Source organism: Zosterops lateralis (genome assembly GCF_965231275.1).
Source record: "Zosterops lateralis genome assembly, chromosome: 11".
Lineage (NCBI taxonomy): Eukaryota > Metazoa > Chordata > Aves > Passeriformes > Zosteropidae > Zosterops > Zosterops lateralis.
The window spans coordinates 6,260,266-6,272,284 of record NC_139771.1 but is presented as its reverse complement, the minus strand read 5'-3'; the positions used below and the strand labels follow the sequence as shown (position 1 = coordinate 6,272,284).

General features: G+C 40.3%; 1 protein-coding gene across 3 annotated transcripts in view; it reads right to left on the bottom strand.

Annotated features, from left to right (window-relative positions):
* The window catches only part of ATG7 (autophagy related 7), an 80,637-nt gene that overhangs the window by 50,680 nt on the left and 17,938 nt on the right, over positions 1 to 12,019 (bottom strand). The window lies entirely within an intron of this gene.

The window sequence follows — 12,019 nt, the reverse complement described above, 5'->3', positions numbered from 1 at the left end:
GTGCTTCTGAGCCTCTTGTGTCTTGCTCTATTTTTCTGCTTGAATTTGCCCCAGTTTATCTTTTATTTGGACAATCTTCCAGGCCTCTACAAGAACTGTGAAGTTTTAGTTTATGTCCCTCTCGAGCCCTGAACATATAAGAAGTTTATTTCTTTACTTTTTTATATTTCAGCTTTAGGGAAGGAATTGCCAGGCTGATTTCAACCCCAGTGAGATGCAGATTGAGGGAAGAGAAGAGAAATATCAAACATGAACACAATCCCACACCTTTGGTGACTGCAGGCAGTGAGAAATAGAAGGAATTGCCTGAGCAACCCCAGGATCTATTGTTTTCTTTATTTTTTTCCAAGTTCTGATCATTTCATACCCTGCTCTCACAGATGAAGCAGCTAAGCTTGATGCCTTCCAAACAAGTTTCCCTGCAGAAACAACTTTTCCTGCAGAACTTTTCCTGCAGAAACAACTTTTCCTACAGAAGTCCAGAACAGGAGCAGAGCAGGATTCATGCAGGGACCTCAAAGCCACACAAATTTTATTAGAAAGGAGCAGAAGGTGTGAACAGGGGAAGGATCACCAGGATCCAGAAGAGGATTTTCACAGGAACAGAAATATTCCTATTTCATAAATTTCATTCTATTTCCTATTTTCATCCTAATTCATCAAAATACTCTCAGTATTATCTTACTCCTTCCCAGTTTAACAGTTCCTAATGGTCTCAAAGACCCATTTCATTGATAAAACTGTGGGAACTTGCCCAGCCCAGCAACATTCTTCAGCAAAACACATCCTGTGAGCTTTCACACTGAGTCCTACAGGAATTCAAACTCATTAAAAATTACATTTATATTTAGCTGGCTGGATTTTAAGTTTGCTGATAAAAATAGACTGGGATCCTCACTCAGCTCTTCATGCAAAACTATCTAATGCATAATTAGGTTTCAAAAAACACAAACTGAAACACAGCTATGAAAAGGAAGACAGATGTAGGTGAGTGTCAAACAATTGGCACCCTCTTGACCACACTTGTTCTTCTAAAATAAACAAAACCAGCACTTCACCTTGTCTTCCTGAATCTACAGTAATTGTTCCTCATACTTTAAAGACTTATTCTGCCATAGGGGTTTGGTGTGTGTGTACAATGGCTGATAAACATACTCATGAATTTAAAAAGAAGAAGGGATTTAAAAAGAAATTATTGGGAGCATTTCTTTGTATTTTTCTGGGGTTTTTTATTCCCAAGATAAATGAAGTATTGTGAGTGTTCACAATGCAATCCAGAGAAATGAACGACTTCAGCATTTCATCTGAGATGTGTCCTCTCAATATTAGCCACTAAATAGGGTGGGATTGCACTGTGGATTTACACATTTAATGAGAACTCTGGGTTTCAAAATTCCCCTAAAATAACCCAAGAGCAGCAGTCTCTTGCATCTGGCTCTTTGTGGAGCACAGACACCCATTTGTAACCCTGGAGTGTGTTCACAGCCTTGCCTGAGGGAATTTTTGGGTTTTTGGTTCCCCCCAAGGTTTTTGGGGGAACCACAGCCCAGATTTTTGGTGCTGCAGGACAGATCAGAGTTCATGGCCAGTGAAACCATCCCCAGCCTGCACACAGCAAACCACAGCCTTATTTTAAATTGACTTGGAGCAGTGCATGGCACTTAAAAGCAAAACTGGGTCCCAGTTTATTGTTCAAAGGGGAGTTAGTTACCCATGTATGACTTTATCAGATGTAGTTTATCATCCTGTTATTGCAGCCTGCTTTAGTGGAAGAGCTGAAAAAAGAAGCAGCAGCACACTTTTTATGACTTACTGTTTAAAAGTATCAATTAAGTCACTACTAAAACATCTTCACTACAGCTCTTTATCAAACTATGACTTCATTTGTATTTCTCAGTTGAAGAAAGTCCATGAGGAGAAAACACTGTGGCATTATTTTAGTCACTGTGTATTTAAATTATTACAGCACCCCAGAGAAACTCAGGGACAACAAGAGGGAGAGATTTTGGTCTCTTCCCAGGGGTAAAACTCACTAAAAGATGTAAAACCACCTTGGGCTCTGCAAATATTGTGAGTAGAGTCGGGAACTAAGTGTAACCTTCCTGTACACAGCTCATCCATCAGGCAGCCCTTGAACCTGGCTGGGTTTGTTATTCAGCGAACTCTGCTTTGATCCTCACTCCCAAAAACTGGGGTTTGAGCCTGGGGGGATGTTGGAGCCCTGGACACTGAGGATTTCAGACTCTCTGTGCTGACAGGCACTGACCCCCAAGCAAACACTGCATTGACCTGAGGCCGTGGAAAAGGCTCCCAAAATTGAGTGACAGCACTGGGATTGTGGGGGTGGAGTTTGGATAGAAGTGTGTGATATCACAGGAGGAAAACTCAGAGTTTAAGGGTTTAGAATACAGTAAAATGTATATAAAGAAAATGAGTATTTAGGACAGAGGCCAGTCCTTCTTTTCTACCTTTTCCTTCATGGGTCTGGGTGGTGTTTTGTAATTGGGTAAAAAAATCCACATTGCAGCCACAGGTGGTTGGTTATTGGGTTAAAAGTAAAAATAATTTAGGTTTCATTTCTTAATTGGACAGTTTATCCTTAAAAGGCCTTGTAGAGAGAAAGATGGGGCTCCATTTTTAGTTTGTTAGCTCATAGTGCTGTAGAACTCACAGTTTGTGAGACTGAATATAGGTAAGAATTAATAAAAATCTGAGTCTGAACACAAAATATGGTCTGGAGCATTTAATCCCCACCCTGGCAAAAAGAAGATAAAAGGAACAGAATGAGAATTCCCAGGTGCTGCTCCCTCAGTCTGTGCAGGAATCCAGAGGGTGCTGAGCATGAGGAGCCCTGGTTGATCTCAGGGATGGGCAGAGCTTGTCCAGCCCCTGCCAGGAATTCCTGAGCTCACCCAGAGCCCCCCTGACACCCCCCAGGTCCTGCAGTGCCCTGGATGCAGCACCTGGAACAGCCCCCCTGAAATCCAAGAGCCCTTTGTGTTGTCAACAGTGTGGACAATGCCAGGAAGTCTCTCATTAAGTGCCTTTAAACGTATTAATATTAATAAAATACTAATACTCATTAAATATTATTAATATATGTATTTGATATTACTTATTAAAATATATACCTTATTAAATAGTAATAAGGTTGCAGATCCAGGAGTTGCAGGTACATTATTTTTAGATTTTTTTTTTTTTTGGTACTTGTACACATTCACATGAGCAAATCTATCACTATGGAAAGATTTAAATCCCCCTGTGTGGCAGAGACCTTCCATGGTGCCACAGTGCCAAATTCAGGTTTGGCATTAATAATTAACTATTAATTTAGAATATTAATTAAATTATCAAACAAGGTATTAGTTAAAATTAATTAATAACTCTGACCATGCACGCAGGATCTTAAAAACCTAAAGCACAACAATGAAGAACATTTTTTTTCTTCTAGCAGCAACCACAGAAGGCTGAAAGGCTGCATTAAGAAATGTACTTGGTGATTATAACAACTTGCCTTTTTGCAATGAGGACAGCCTGCTGAATGGAAGGATTTATTAAGTGGTTTAAATCCAGAATTCCAGCCAACAAATGTCACATCAGAGAGCCAAAAAATCACCTGCAGCACCACATTTGCTGCCTGAGAAGGTCCCATTAAAGAAGATACCCACTACAATGAAATCCTTCTAATACAGGCAGTGACTGGGAGAACTTTTTGTGAATCCTGTGAACATTTTGTCACCCTCAGGGACTTTATTTCCCAATTGAGACGATTCAAACTTTCCAGTGCCACAAAAGGGAGGAACTCCCTGAAGCTGCCCACAGCTAACCTTTCCTACCCAAATTCATTTATCAGATTTCCCTGATAAATGGAACAGGGATCAGACCTCAGAGCTCAGAAAGGAAAAAAGAAATGAGGGAAAATAATCTCAGAGTCTTATGCCAGGAGACCACACAAGGAATAATCACACAGGAATAAAATCAGTCTGGACAACAAATAGACACGAAATAATTCTAAAAAAATGTTTCCAGATTTAATAAGTGACCAATTTGTTGTTGCAAGGAAAGGAAATTTTCTCCTATTTAATCATGTCCAACAGAGCCCAAAGGCCCAAGACTGGCATAAATTTGTTTTTTTGCACTTCTGAACAATTCCCCACCATCCTTGGTCCCACTGTGATCCTCCTCAGGAACAGTTTTAGAGGATGTTACAATTTTTATGATTTTTCATCTCAAACCAGTTGCTGTCTGACCACAGATGGACAAAACCCCACCTGAACTTTTCCAGGGAATAAACCCAGTCCTTCAGTGAAGTGTCACTATGCAGCTATTCCTTTGCCAGGCAGAAAAAAAAACACCTTTAAAAGCAGAACAAAAAGAAGCAGAAATACATAATCCTTGCACCCAGCCTGGCAAGCTGGAGCAGGAAGGATTTATTGAGGAACTCTGATTTTTCTTTACCTGCAGGTGACTTTTCAGAGCTCAGGAGAGCTGGAGAACTCCAACTCCTTCTGGATTTCATGGCTGCAACAAACACTGCCAGGAAAATCCTCATTTTTAGATCTCCCTCTCCTGACATGCGAATCTCTCAGGTTGATGCCACAGCCTTGATTTCAGTCTCCATTTCACACAGCAAGAACTCCAGAATTGGTGTTTTTTTTTTTTTGGTTTTTTTTTTTTTTAACACAACGGCATTTTAATAGAAGAAATCAAGCTGTGGATGCAACATCATCACACCAGGACCAAACCCATGGATTGCCAAAGCTTTCAGAGTAAATGATACCCACTAACCCATTTCATCAGCAATCTTTTTATTGTGGCCTGTTCACTGAAGTTAAAAAAAAACAACAACCCAAATCTCATGGCAGAAGGGAAAAAAAAATACAGGCTTGGAGTAAAAGGACTTGCTTTGCAATGAGAAACAGATGTGCAGCCTTGGTGTTATATTCTATTGAACAGCACTCTGCACAAAGCCCTCTCATTGCTGGGTACAAAGACATGCAGAAGGGGAATCTGGCTCCACGATTGCTTCAGAGCAGGAAAGTTAATATCTGGTTCAGCAAGAACACAAAAAACAAGCTCCTAACTCAAAGAAACTGGCTACTGATGCAAAAATTGGCTCTTGTTTTATTTGTCACATCAATTTCAAACTTTTTTTACCAGTATTTACATTTGGTTTGGCTTTTTTTTTTCTTTCCCTTTTCAAAGTAGTTTGCATCTGAGGAGTGCATGTGAACCAGTGCTGTTTACTTTCCAGGAAAAATAAAATAAGGAATGAATGCTACCAGCTGGATTATTCACACTAAATAAGATTTCTGGGTAATTTACCCCTCAAAAAAGTTCCTGGATTTAAACACTTCGCTCCTTTAAATGGGGCAGATCATTCAACAAACATTTCAGATATTCAAGAGTCACAAAAATCCCAATATTCAAGGTTCTGTTTAGAAATTGGACAGGCCTGGATGTATTTTTACACTCCCTGCTCATCCCAGGCCATGTAGCAAGGATAGAAATTTACTGTTCACCTGCTGAAAAGACACATTTGGAAAATAAGAGCCATGAAAAAGTCTTGCCAGCTCCACTCTTCAAAATTCAATGTATCTGGTGCAATTTAATGTAAAATGTTAATGTTAAAGCAGCAATTTAATGTAAGTTTTATGTTGTGAAGAATCCTCCTGAATGAGAAAGGAGTAAGCTGAGCCATTGAGTTAATATCTAAAATTTTACCACACGACCCATAATTCTGGTTTTCCTTTAAAAAATCCTCATTCCCAGCCTCTTGCCTTTTCACAAAGTTCTCAATTTTTATTGCCACCTGCTCCTGCAAAGTTGTCAAGGAAAGTCTAATAAGGTGCTGCTATAAGACAGCTCTGAAAAGGCAATAAAATCACACTTGGGTGAGGATCATGGAGTGATTTTTCAGGGCCTCAGTTCATGGCTTTGGAACAGGAAAAGTCTGACAACATTTTATGAAAAAAGATAATACTCCAAAAATTACTGAAAATTAAATCAACTAAAACTTTTGGATTAAGTTGGAAGAACAAAGTTGTGCAGAAAGCTCCAGGTGTGCACTGAGCAAGGCCACGCTGGAAATACTGGAAATCTAAAAACCACCAGGCAAAAATGGCATCACTTTGGGCTCGTGTCCAAATCATGAACTCACCCTCTGCACATACACAATTCTCTCCTTCCCTTCCCATAATGAGTATTAAAAATGAAAACAAATCAGTGTAAAACCCAAACTAATCCAAGTACAACATGCTGAAAAATCATTTAAGGAAGGGATTGTTGTTTTAATTTAGAGTAGAAAAGGAGTGATACAAATGAGCTTTGCCTGTTGCTGTTTCCTACCCTGATTTTGAATTGCAATGGGTAGAAAATGGAGAATTAACTCTCTGAAGAATCAGCTCTGAAAGGTCTCAACAGGATTTATTTTAGCTTGGGATTTTTCAGTTTCTTTTGAATAATGAGAAGAAGGAAAGTAGAGTTCTTAGAAATTTAAGAAACACAAGTTAAAGCATGGCTTTGTCAACATTTATTTCTTGGGAGAGGCATCCATTATTTCCAGGAATAATCTTGATGTGCTTCCTCAAGTAACCATTTTCTCTGATAAGAATTGTCTGAGAGACAAAACTACAGGACTTTGATTTGAGCTGCTCTTTCCTTTCTCAAATATTTCTCACAGTTTATTTTAAACATAACACCATCCCCAGAATCCAGCCAGGGTAAGGAAGTTTCACTGCACAGCTCACAAAACAGGACTACAGAGATATGAAGGAAAGGGATCAAGAGAAATTCGACCAGAAAATCCATTTTAGAGACTGAGAAAGAAGCACAAAAGGAGGTTTCTGGTAGCCAGCACCATCAGCTTGTGTGTCCTGACCTCCCTGAACATGTGGACACATCCTTCAGTCCCCTCCCTGATCACTCCAGCTTCTCCACAGGATGGATATTTACAACTTGGATATTTACAACTTCATTTATCCCCACTCTGCTTCCTGTCCAGAATTTCAACTGCTGAGCTCATCAGCAGCTCTGGCATGCTTGGCTCCAGCTCCTTCTGGTATCAGTCCCCTCTGTTTCCCAGGGAGGCAGAAAACCCTGATCCTCCCCAGCCCCATCCCAGGAAGGACAATCTGGGGCTGCATCTTGTGTTACACATGCACAGGCACCTAATCCTCAAATATTTGAAGGACCAGTCCAGGAGCAGCATCCACCATTCTGCAGAGAATCCCTAAAGCTGGGAGAGAACCAAGGGCACTTCCCAAAGTCTAAAGGAAATGATTCTTCTCCCAGCAAAGCAACTGCCTGGTGCTGAATGATGCTTTGGCTGCCTGCACAAAATGTGGATTTTCTAAAGGCAGGAGCGGCCCCAGCTCTGCAGGGTTGGCTGGAGGCAGCCAGCAGGCAGCAATGACTGGGGAGTGCCCAGGAAAAAGTCATTTATTCCACCAGCCCTCCCCTGCCAGCAGCACTTGAGGAGGAGGCAGAGCTGTCACACGCTGAGCACCCAAAAGTGCCTCTGGCTCAGGCAGGAACTGCAGCTGCTCAGTGACTCCCAAAAACAGCTCCAGCTTAAAAATCCACATTTTGTGGCTATTCCAAGCAGAGGGTTTATCTGGATGTGCTGCAATGCCTGTGCAAAACAGCACTGGAGGAGCAGCAGCATTTTCTCCAGAACTGAATTTCATCGATTTCTGCTGGTTTACCATCTCTGGAAATTAAATTCCCTCCACTCTGCCAATTTCAAACAAACAATTCTGGAAGGACAGATATATCAGAACTGTAAAAATGTGGAAAAATTGAACAGAAGTCAAACTTAGCTTAAACTGTTCAAAAATATTTGCAAACAAAGACCAGCTTTCCAATAAAGCCAGGCTGATGATCAGTTAAGTTTAAGGAAATGGGCATCAGGGTAGACAGACACCTGTCAAAGACTGCCATGAAAATGCAGAAAAACAGCTGAAAAATGAGTACAATAACTAAAATAAAAATGGTAATTAAAATGAGAAACAACTTTGTTAAATAAAAATATTTTGTCTCCATGAATATGCACTGAATCCTTGGAACAATCAAACAATAAACTTGGGAATAGAAAACACCAGGCTGCAAAAATACAAAGAAATCTTATGGAAGGAAAAAAGAACAACTGCAAATTGCTCATATCCAGTGAAACAAACTGATCTTTTGGGTTCCAGAGGGAATCCTACAGAATGAGGAATGAACACCATCATCATCATCCCAGCACCACACATTGAATATTCCTGAATTTTAATCCAGTTCAGTGTTCTCCAAGTTTGTTTTTGCAGTTCCTTTAGACAGATATTTCAAGCCAAAGTATTTTAGTGCAGTTTTAAGTGACAGAAAAGGAACAGTGTAAAAGCTTCAGAGAGATGACAAGAGAGCACACAGCTCCTGCTAATAGAAATAATTAAAAATTATATCCGAATTAAAAATTATATCCTATCCAGGTAGATATTGAACATGTCAATACCAGAAAACTGCAGTGATGCTGTCTTTTTCCTCATCGATAGACCTTTTCTTTGTCCTAATTGTAGTTACAATTTAATTGAATTAAAAGAATAAGAAATATTGCGGGGGAAGAAAACCCAAAGAAAAAATCCTTCAAGACCCATAAAATTTAATTTAAATGCAACAGAAATCCAACCTGCCAGAAACATGATTCCATAGGTTTCTTCTTTCTCTTAAACCCTCCTATTTTGAAATTTAAATGTAACAATGGGAAAATTCATTTTTATTCATTTCTAAGGGAAGTCCTACATTTAACTCAGAATGCTGAAAATATGCCTGGGTGTATCAATGATGAGTTCTTCAAGTCTCAATGAAATCTCTCCAGTATTAATACAGAGGCTGCACTGTACAGAGACTTGTCAAATGCTCCCATGTGGAAATTCAGGAAATAAAGAAAGTCAGAAATGGATTCTGTTTCATTGACTTCATGTTACAACAAAGCTACAGAAACAACTCTTTTAAAATTTTCTCTTCAATTTTGGAAATGTTCATTCCTGAAACGTTTCTCCTCATTTCCTTCACCATTTCTGCAAGCTTTGCAAGAGACTTTTTTCTTTTAGCACAGGAAAGACCAAGGCTTTTTCTCCCCCCATGACTTTTACATCCACACAATACTTGAATTGAGAAATGTATAATCTAAAAAAGCTTTAAAGAAGCTTCAGTGACAGATCATCCACTGCTACTGGGAGAAAGCAATCAGGAACATCTTGGTGCAGTCAGGGCAAATCTGAAGGGCCTGGAACCAAAATCAAAATTACCTCAACTGAAAACCACCAGTGAGTGAGTGAATCTTGCAGGTTGCTGTCATAAGTGATCAGAACAATTTTCAAATAAAAATGCAGGCCCAGCAGTCAGCAGAGGAGAACAATGAGAGCATTGTTGAGGCTCCACGATGATGGATTCCCAAACTGCAACGCTCATAAATAACTTACGCAACCCAAGCGCTCAGTAAATGTCACAGCAAAAGGCTTTAATGGGTTCCTGAGATGGTAAAAAGGGAAAAAAAGCATCTGCAAGGGCAGAGGAAGATCCTGCCTGAAAACAGAAACTGTAACATGATGCCAACAATCCCAACCCTGATGCCAGGGGCTGCCCCTTGGTGACACGCAATGAGACTGAGGAACATCCAGCAGGAACTCAGTGGGGAAAGCGCCACTGCAGCAGCTCCAGCTCCCAGCACAGCCAGGAGAAAGTTAAGAAAGAACTTGAACATGAAGCAGAGATCCTTTGTGCTGAGTTTTATAAATTTCAGAGTGGGGGTAGTTACACACGAGAATGCCTGTAAGTAGAGGAAGGAGATTTCAGAAATCTCTTTAAGGAGAACAAGTCACATTTCCAGCACGTGGGTGTTAAATCCTCACTCTGGAAGAAATGTGAGCTATGTGTAAGAACAGAGGGGTTTTACATCTTTATATTTTATATAAATATCTTTTGTGACATTTTGTGATATATCATTATTTTTTGTGACATTAAACTCTGGATCCGTGGGGTCTCCTCATTTGTTCCATGATGCACAAGAAGTAAAGGGGAGCAATAAAAGGAAATTTTCATTGCCCTCATTCAAACAGAAACACTGGCAGTTTTGCATTAAAATACAACCATATTTTAAATATTCATGATTTAAGGCTTTAAGCAGTTTTCTGCAGGGATCAGATCTGTTTTCCAAGGAATTCACTGTAATATAATGAATGAACAGCCTCATTTTGCTCCCAACAGGGTAAATAGGTTAATTAACCCAGTCAGTAATAAGCTAAACGTCTTCTCCTGTAAGTAAAGCAGTTGTTACCAATAAATATCCATCCTAAAGAGCTCTGGAGTCTCCCTTGCTGGTGCCAGAACACATTTGGCACCGTAAGAGCTCTCACTGCTCCCTCAGTGGCCTGAGCTCTGACAGGGATATTTGACATTCCAGAACAGCTTCTGCAGAACCAGAATAAGACAGAGGGGGAATCATACAAGGAAAAATTGGCCCAGAATAAAAATAGATTGGTTTCCTGCTGTGACCATCCCAAAATTCCTGAACAATTGCCTGTGGGAAGCTTCTCTGGCACGTGGCCTGGCAGGATAATTCTGGGTAAGGAAAAGTTGGCTGCTTGCATGTCTGGCCTCTGCAGCTTCAAGAGCAGAGAAGTGAAGGAATGACTGAGTCAAAAATGAAAAGGACTCCAATCTCCAAACATGCAGATCATCAGCAGCTTCTCCTGAGTCCTCCAGCTGGACTGGATGACTGCAGGAGGTACTGGAATTCTTCTAAAATTCCTCATTCATTGGTTTTGTGCTTTAAGAGTTACAGAGTGACAAGAGCTCAAGAAGAATGCTGACAAAAGAAAAGAAACATAATGAGCACAATGCCAGCAAATTCAATTCTATCTGTGCTGAAAGTCTGAATCTCCAGAAATTCTAACACAGAGCAGGACAAAAACACTAAATTACCTTATTGAAAACCAAACCAAGCCTCACACAACAAACCAACATACAGACTGCAATTAAATCATAATTGGATTTGTCGTTTCAAAAGCATCAGCATCAGATTTCCACATGATGCAGGGTGACATACTCTTATGCTAATAAATAAAGTTAGCAGAGTAAACAAAGGCTGTGTTTCTACTGTAAGGAAATCCCTGAGCCAATGGAGCAACCTTTTCAGCACACAAGTAACTCAATGCCCAAACCACATGAAAAGTGATCTCTCTGGGAATTGCACAGCTGCTAAAATCCAAGGCAGTTTTTATTAAATCATCAAGTCTGTTTATGTAAAACGGGGCTCTCTCAAAATGACCTCCAAGAGGAAATGATTTGCTGAGGAGAAATTGATCCCTGTGTTGAATTTATCTGTGTGGATGTACATTTTTATTGTTTCTACATATCAGCGTTTCCTGATTTGGAGATAAGGAGAAAAGAAGAGGAAAAGAAGAAGGAAAAAGTCTATTCTAACTTAGTTTAAATTCTCCAGCAGCAAGGTTTTAGCTACTGCTGAGCTTTCAGCTCTTCAGCAGGCCAGATAAAACTGCTGTTATTTTTAGAAACACCCAACTTCAGCGTTTGAACTTTTGAAGAGAAAATGCACATTAAGAGCCCTTCAAGACTTGTCAGATGTACCCAGATAGCCCAGAGGAAGAAAAGGAACACTGGAGAAGAAGACATTGTGCAAGTTCTCCAAAAGATGCCAGTGCCCCATGATTTTTTTGATGGCTGCTTGAAAGGAGGACGAGAGCAGTGAAAGGAACAGAAACAACTTCCTGCAGTCAGTCTCAAGGTACAGGAGAGGGAAATAAGTTAACGCCACTCCAAGCACTTCAAAACCACGAGTCAAAACCCCTCTGAACCTCCCTGCTGAGATATCCCAGGGAAAACTTCTGGAAGTTGCACTCCACGGCCAGAAAAGAACTTGCCAGAGGGAACTTTTCAAGGCCACAGGAGAGGGAAACAATACAAGAGCTGCCCCAGAGAGCCAAGAAACAGCTGGGAACTCTGAGGTGACTCAGGACTG